At 40.1% G+C, this 8,935-nt stretch overlaps 1 non-coding gene across 1 annotated transcript; it reads left to right on the top strand.

Annotated features, from left to right (window-relative positions):
* Nucleotides 1-5,877: 5,877 nt before the first annotated feature.
* On the top strand, nucleotides 5,878-5,996 carry LOC126002296 (5S ribosomal RNA). Its single transcript, XR_007493046.1, has one exon. It is a non-coding gene; the product is annotated as a 5S ribosomal RNA (ribosomal RNA).
* The last annotated feature ends 2,939 nt before the right edge of the window (nucleotides 5,997-8,935 follow it).

The raw sequence follows: 8,935 nt of genomic DNA on the forward strand, positions 1-8,935 counted from the left end.
TTTCTGAGATTAATTAAATCAGCTGCTTTCTTTCTGGACTTCATCTACACTCCTTCTGGTACCAAGTTTTTGCTTTTACTGCTTGGCTAAGTCAACGAATACCTTAAACCTGTTTTTCATCTTGCAAAGTAAGGTTTATATCACTTTCTCCTTTATGCCTACCTTGATTTCTCTCTTTCTTCTTCTTTTTTTTTTTTAAATTAATTTTAGGACCAAAGAGATAGCATGGAGGTAGGGTGTTTGCCTTGCATGCAGAAGGATGGTGGTTCGAATCCCAGCATCTCACATGGTCTCCCGAGCTGGCCAGGAGCGATTTTTGAGTATAGAGCCAGAAGTAATCCCTGAGCGATGCCGGGTGTGACCCAAAGACCAAAAAGAAAACAAAAAGGTAATTTTATTATTTTATTTTCATTTAATGAAACAAAGACTAAGTGGACATTTATTATGTTTAACTGTAAATGATAAAAAATTAAAGGTTTTCAGGGGCCAGAGAAATAGCACAGCAGTAGGACATTTACCTTGCATGCAGCCGATCCAGAATGGATGGTGGTTCGAATCAGGGTGTCCCATATGGTCCTCCAAGCCAGGAGTGATTTCTGAGCACATAGCCAAGAGTAACCCCTGAGTGTCATCAGGTGTGTCCCCATCAAAAAAAATAAATAAAAATTAAAGGTTTCCAGTTGCAACTCATCTATCTTAGGTGAAAGGAAGGCTGTACTTTCTAACTTCACTTTCGACTTGCTAGGGTCCATAACAAAGTTTAGGTCAATGTTATGAATGTGAGGTGTTGTATGTTTTTACAAGCCTTGGGCTCAACATTTAATTCTGTACTTCTCTGCCTTTCCCTTGTGTTTCCTATAGGGTTGGACTAAATACTATGGTAACAGCAGTTTTCAAAACTGCAGATAAGGAAAATACTCTATGCAATAGAAGAAAAACTCTGTGCATTTGAATGGACATACCTACCATCTGTCCGTCCCATTCACTGCCATACTCTTTTTTTTTTTTTCTGATGAAAAACACATTTTTTCCCATAATGGCTTACATATCTTTCACAGTAGTATTTTAGGTACATATTAACATTGAGTCAGGGGAATACCCATCACCAACTATGTCCTCCCCCCATTCCAGTTCCCTTTCTACAACCCATATACCCCACCATCACCCCCCGGGCTGCTAGAGTAGGTGGACCCCTCTTTGTCTGGCTTACTATTAGTGATCACTGCCATACTCTTCATAAAGAAAGTAGTTTCTCTTTCAGGGCCTTCTTGGAATGGAATTGGGCAAACTCCCCTTTCTGCCTGAAGTCACAGCAGTCCACAGCCAGGCTCAACACCCCCTACCGAAAAAGTCCACAGTTTAATCATATCAAAATTCCAAGTCACCCAAATATGTTTCACACCTGGACCCTGCAACACCACAAATTCTTACTTCGTGTGTGTGTGTGTGTGTGTGTGTGTGTGTGTGTGTGTGTGTGTGTTTGGGTCACACCTGCCAGCACTCAAAGTTACTTCTGGCTCTACACTCAGGAATCGATCTTGGCAGGCTTGGGGGACCATATGGAGTGCCGGAATTCGAACCACCGACCTTCTGCAGGCAAGGAAAACACCTTATCTCCATGCTATCTCTCTGGCCCCAACACCACAAAATTATATAGTAGTATTTGCCCAGTAGGATTACAGCAAATTTGATGGGAAAATTGCAGAGAAGATTAAACTCAGTGAGACAAAACACTAACACAGAAGACTCAACTAGCACCAACCAACCAAGTAGATCTTTAGACAATTTAGTAACACTATTGAGAAACATAACAACAATAAAAAAAAAAATAACCCTGAGGGATCTAAGTTTTGATAGTTCCATTTGCCTTTGTGTTGTAACAAATAATATAAAGTAAATTTGTTTATGAATGTAAGGAGGCAGGCCAGGGTGGTAGATGGGAAACCAGGGACACTGGAAAGGGAAGGTCACGCTGGTAGTGTGATGGGTATTTGAACATTTAATGACTGAGACGACTGTATCATGTACAACTTGGTACAAAAGCACAGTGTTATAATAAAAATTTTTAAAGAAAATAAATACATTTTATAAAAGAAGGAAAGTAGTTTGACCTAAATAGGTCTGTGTAGATTTCTGTGGAAACCTGTGAGGTTTCTTGTTATGCACCTTAGCCTATTCAATAGATTCTAAAGCAAATCTATGGTTAACTTTCATATCTATTGTGTGAAATGATTTAATAAACTGAATCCCAAGCCCCATTCATAGATTCTAATTCAATAAGTCTAAGATAATGTGCATAAATCTGTTGTTTATTTTGTTTTTTTTTAACAGCAAAAATATCAGCTTTCTGATACATTGTCAAGATATAAATCTCTGGGCCAAAGTGATAGCACAGTGGTAGGGCATTTGCCTTATACATGGCTGACCCAGGACAAACCCGGTTCTTCCCCAGCATCCCATAGGTCCTCTGAGCATGTCAGGAGCGATTTCTGAGCACAGAGCAAAAAGTAACCCCTGAGTGCTGCTGGATGTGATCCAAAAACAAACAAACAAACAAAGATGTGAATTGCTGACTTAAACATGTTCTTGACATTTTAATGGCTTTTTCATTTCTTATTTATGTTATTTGAATTCTCATCATATTTATGAGTCCTCATATAAAATTCAAATTTTAATCTTATTATAGTAGATATTTGTTTTGTCTTTTCAAAATCCATTCACCCCACTTTTTAATCTATCTTTTTTTTTACTTTATTTAAAGTAAAGCAACACATAGTTTCTCTTTCAGGGCCTTCTTGAAATGGAATTGGGCAAACTCCCCTTTCTGCCTGAAGTCACAGCAGTCCACAGCCATGCCCAACAACCCCTACAGAAAAAGTCCACAGTTTAATCATATCAAAATTATATCAAAATTTTAATCATATCGGGGCCGAAGAGATAGCATGGAGGTAAGGCGTTTACCTTGCATGCAGGAGGGCGGTGGTTTGAATCACGGTATCCCATATGGTCCCCCAAGCCTGCCAGGAGCGATTTTTCAAAATGACTACAATCCATTTGTTTCCAAATAAGTGAAAGCAAAGTTATTTATTTATTTATTTATTTATGCTTGTTTTCTGGTTTATTAATATGTCACACCCAGCAGTGGTCAGGGGTTACTCCTGGCTTTGCACTCAGAAATCGTTCCTGGCAGGCTGGGGTAGGGGGGACCATATGGGATGTCGGGAATCAAACCGGGGTCCATCTTAGATTGGCTGCATATAAATGAATTCAAAGCACTATAATGCAGTTTATAGGCCATGTTCTTAGCTGCCAGACTTCCCAGAAGATGGAAGATATTGGGTGGAAGGTGCCCATAATTGCTCTACGAAGTCCTTGTGATATCAGTCCAAATACCAGTGTACCTAAAGTTTGGTCAGATTAGTGTCCTTGAAGGAATTGTAGAGGGGTGATGAGGCAGAAAATGGTGATTCTTGGTGATGGAGGAAGCAGGCATGGTTTCAGCAAAGTGGGAACTTGGCCCACCCTCTCCTCCCAAGATGGCCAGCTTTCTGTTGTGTATCCATGATCTTTCATAGCTTCACCTTAATTTTTTGAAACCACTTATCTTCTAGTCTCTTTCCATGTGTAAATAAGCTACCCCCCAAACCTTCTCTGTTGTAGGGGTGGGGAGTCAACTCAACTAGACAAATTTCCATTTCTCAACCTCGATCACTGCAATGTGTTCAGGGGAAGATATATAATCTAGGTCAGTCCCTTGAGACCCTCTGCTAAAGAAAAGAGCAGCTCTCTTACCCTAAGAATGGCGACCTGCAGGGGCCGGGCGGTGGCTCTAAAGGTAAGGTGCGCCTGCCTTGCCTGCGCTAGCCTTGGACGGACCGCGGTTTGATCCCCCGGTGTCCCATATGGTCCCCCAAGCCAGGAGCAACTTCTGAGCACATAGCCAGGAGTAACCCTGAGCGTTACCGGGTGTGGCCCAAAAACAAAACAAACAAAAAAAATGGCGACCTGCAGCTGGGGTCACCACCCTTTTACCATGAGAAAGACCATCTAAGAATGAAGTCCAGGCAGTAGAGAGAAGGGAGGAGAAACTTAAGATGAAATTTCAAAATTATTTGAACATCTGCATACATGCCCACATACCCAGATCCTTCAGTTATAAGCTCCATGTTTTTATTTTTGGGGTATGGGACTAGGCCACCCATGCCATGCGTGGGTTTTTTTTTTGTGGCTTTGGGCTTGGTGTGGTGCTCAGGACCATATAAAATGACGGGATTAAAGTGAAGTCACACACATATGAGGTTAGCCCCTTAATCCAGTATTATTTCTCTAGCCCTAATACATTTCTTTTAGCCTAATACATATTTTGTTAATACATTTTAACTGAATCACCATGAGATACACAGTTTCAAAGTTGTTCATGATTGAGTTTCAGTTATTCCAATACCCAGCCCTTCAACAATGCACATTTCCTGCCACCAGTGCCTCACATTACACCCACCCCCAACCAGACCTGCCTTATAGCAGAAATTTATATAAGTTTTTCTTTTTCTTTTTTCTTTTTTTTTTGGGGGGGGGCACACTTGGCTATGCTCAGGGGTTACTCCTGGCTATCTGCTCAGAAATAGCTCCTGGCAGGCACGGGGGACCATATGGGATGCCAGGATTCAAATCAACCATCTTAGGTCCTAGATGGACTGCTTGCAAAGCAAACACCACTGTGCTATCTCTTCAGCCCTGAAGAAATTTATATGTTTTTATGATCATATATTTATCTATGATATAGAAAGTATTTATGAAATATTTTATGTTAAGATACTAATATACATACATATACATGATATAATTATAAAATTAACTGTAAAGTTCAAATAAGAGCAAACAAAAATTTTCTAAAATAACAAATGTCATGTTTTAGAAATATTTTAAAATAATCACCACACTAACATACATATCACTCCCTTGGTAAATGACTACCTAGCATCATGGTGTATTTATAAAATTTTGCAAAGCTAATGTAAGGCAGACTCTAGAGTGTTTGTATAACTTTTTTGTGTGTTAGAGTGGGAACAGTTTTCTGGTGACAGTTCTAGAATCATCTCCTATTGGATATGATCACTATATGAAAAATATATAAAAGTATGGAAATTCTCCTAGCCTAAGAGATCAGCAACATAGATTTTTCTGTGTTAAACGTCTCTGGTAAATTTTAATTGGTTATGACAAAAAAATATAGCCTGGAAGCTTAATTTCATTGTTGCTCGCAGGAAAATCAAAGTTGCTTTGACAGATTGAGCATGTCACCACTTTCCAATATTTCATCTTTAAGGGTCAGAGTACACCTATAGCAGCACTGTGGATGTCCCACTGCCGTTCTCACCTGCATCTCATTAGTGAGGTTGGGGTTTGAAAACTCAAAGTCAAACTCTAGTTCATGTGTAATCTAAAAGCTAAGATGGTCTCCACACTCTTTTGTTTGATTTTGTTTTCAGGAGGACCACACCCTGTCATGCTAAAGGTTTTACTTCCTTTTTTTATAAAAAAAAATCTTTATTTAAACACCATGATTACAAACTTGTTTGTAGTTGGGTTTCAGTCATAAAAAAAAAGAACTACCCCCTTCACCAGTGCAACATTCCTACCAACAATGTCCCCAGGGGCTGGAGAGATAGCATGGAGGTAGTGTCTTGCATACAGAAGGATGGTGGTTCGAATCCCGGCATCCCATATAGTCCTCTGAGCCTGCCAGGAGCAATTTCTGAGCATCGAGTCAGAAGTAACCCCTGAGCACTGCTGGGCATGACCCCAAAACAGAAACAAACAAACAACAAAAAAAAAAAGAATTGCCAGGTGTGATCCCAAAATTAAAAAAAATGATTTGTTTATGGCCCTACCACCCTGAACATGCCCGATCTCGTCTGATCTCGGAAGCTAAGCAGGGTCTGGCCTGGTTAGTACTTGGATGGGAGACCGCCTGGGAATACCGGGTGCTGTAGGCTTAAAAAAAAAAAAAAAAAAAAAGAAAAGAAAACAATGTCCCTAGTCTCCCTCCTCCTCTACCACTCAGGTTTTACTTCTGACTTTGGTGCTCAGGGATAATTCCTTGTGAGGGTTGGGGGGGCATATATTGTACAGGTGGTCAAACTTGTGTAAGGTAAATACCCTACCTGCTATATTATCTCTCTGGCCCAATACTGATACACTTAAATAGCTGAAGAACAATCCAAAGAAAAATCCTCTCTTTTGAAAAATATGAAATTCAAAAATTTTTTGTGTATAAGTAAAATATAATTGCAAAACAGTCACATTCACTCATTAACACTTGATCTTTTGTTGTTGTTGTTGTTTTGTTTTAGGTCACACTCAGCAGTGCTCAGGGGTTACTCCTGGCTCTACGCTCAAAAATTGCTCCTGGCAGGCTTAGGGGACCATATGGGATGCCGGGATTAGAACCACCGTCCTTCTGCATGCAAGACAAACGCCCTACCTCCATGCTATCTCTCTGGCTTCTAATACTTGATATTTGACTTGCTTTGTTGTTGTTTTGTTTCGGAACCACACCTAGCCATGTTTAAGACTTACTCCTAACTCTGGAGCTCAGGGATCATCTCTAGAAGGTTCTGGGATTTTCCATGATGTCAGAAATCACACCTGGTAGACTCAGTGCAAGGCAAGCATCTACCCATTATACTATTTCTCAGGTCCCATTTTTATTGATTTTGTATTATAAAGGCAGAGTGGAATAGTTGTGGAGACAAATGGTCTTCAAAATCTAAACTACTCATATTTTTGTCTACTAAACATTTATTGGCCCAGAATTAGGGAACAGAGTTTGAATATTCACTTTTCCAGCCATTATTGGTAAACTAGATGATGCTTGCGACCAATTTCAAGTAATGAGATTCAAGGAAAGGTAGCAAGTGAGTTTATTGGAAATCCTTTCTCCTTTTTCTACCCTCAAATCACATGTAACCCCAGACATTGGGGTCACATGTTCTTTCTTTTTTTGTCAGTGATGAAATGTGTCTGACGCTAACAGCATTTTCACCTAATATTTTACTTTGTTAATCAAAAATGCTTGAATCTAAAGTTGGCATTAATTTAAAGCAGCTTGTAGTTTTTCTAAATCTAGTCTCAACAAAGACAACTAGGGCAGTATAAACAATCGCTTCTCAGAGGAAACCTTTAGTTGCCTTAGAAATTTCATTGTGGTCAGAAAATCTTAAATCCAGTTAGGTCTGACTTTTGATGAAATCTGTCAAGAGCAGGAAGAACAGAAAAGCAAAGTCAAAAACTACGTATGGTCTATGATGAAATAAGCTCTTTTTCATTTAATTGTGGCAAAGATGTAAAAGCATGAGGGACGGCAAGTTCTTACTACTTCCCTTTTGAGTCTTCTGTTTTGGAGAATCTTATTACTGTTAGTAGACACTGCTGAAATTTTAATTTTCTTTTTTCTTTTTGGCTTTTGAGCCACAACCAGCTGTGTTCAGTGTTTATTCCTGGCTCTGCACTCAGGAATCATTCCTGAAGTGCTTAGGGCAGGAGTCTGCAACCTTTAAAACATAAAGAGCCATTTGGATTTGTTTTCGAAGGAAAAAAACCCTGGGAGCCTCAAAACCATTGGGGCATTTAAAACAAATATAGCACTGCGTACATTGTTTCTTATTTTTTGGAGGGGCCAGGGGGCATACTCGGTGATGCTCAGGGGTTTCTCCTGACTCTGCACTCAGAAATTGCTCCTGCTTTGGGAGACCATATAAGATGCCGAGAGATCCCTCCTAGGTCAGCCAGGTGCAAGGCAAGTGCCCTACCGATGTGCCACCTCTCTGGCCCATTAATGCTATATATATAGGATCATGCAGTTAGCTGTTGATCTAAAAAAAAAAAGGAACCTTTTCACTTAACAATGTTAAATATGGGGCTGGAGAGGTGGCGCAGCGTTAGGGTGGTTGCCTTGCACACAGCTGACCTAGGGAGAACAGCAGTTAGATCCCCAACATCCCATATGGGATGTCTGGATTCGAACCACCGTCCTTCTGGATGCAAGGCAAATGTCTTATCTTCATGCTATCTCTCTGGTCCTTTTATTACATTTTAGTGATTGTGAGACCTCAAAATCTCTGAGAGAACAATTTTACTTAGAGTTCTTTGGGGGAACAAAGGTCTAAATTTAAAAAAATATTATTTAGATTTATTTTTCCCATTAGTAGAAATGAGTAACAACACCTTAGCAACACCTTCCTGTCAGGAGTTGGTGAGATTACCTCTTGACATTTCAGAGTCTGTGCAGAGTGAAGGTCCTGGGACTGAGGTTCACCTTCAGTCAAAGTATTCAAAGCTGGGGACTAGAGCAATAGTACAGCAGATAGGGTGTTTACCTTACACATAGCCTACCCAAGTTAGATCCCAGCATCCCATATAGTCTCCTGAATCTCCCAGGAGTGATTCTGAGCACAGAGAGCCAGCAGTAACCCATGAGCACAGCTGGGTGTGGCCCAAAAACAAATAAAAATTCAAAGCTGGAGAGATAGGACAGGAGATAAGGTGCTGGTTTGATCCCCAGTACCATATATGGTTCTGAAGCACTGCCAGCAGTGAGCACCACTGGGTATGGCCCCAAAAAACAATAACAACACGACTTCAGAAATCCACTGTAGAAGAAAATTACTTCTCCTTGAAATGTTGAGAGTCAGAGAAAAACTCTATTCACAGGACTCCAACCATTACAAATATTCACCATCATGAGTATTTAAGCCACTCTTAAAGGGAAACTCATGACACAATTGCCCCCCAAGTGAGACTATCTAGAACTTTAAGCTGTCATTTCTATTGAGCTCCCAGTAAATGGGAAACTCACAGGACATGGAGCTAAAGTCAAACAGTTTAAAAACTGCTCTCTGAACTATAGAAAGAAACCTTCTGCCCTTATTTCAAA

Source organism: Suncus etruscus, chromosome 2 (assembly GCF_024139225.1).
Source record: "Suncus etruscus isolate mSunEtr1 chromosome 2, mSunEtr1.pri.cur, whole genome shotgun sequence".
Taxonomy (NCBI): domain Eukaryota; kingdom Metazoa; phylum Chordata; class Mammalia; order Eulipotyphla; family Soricidae; genus Suncus; species Suncus etruscus.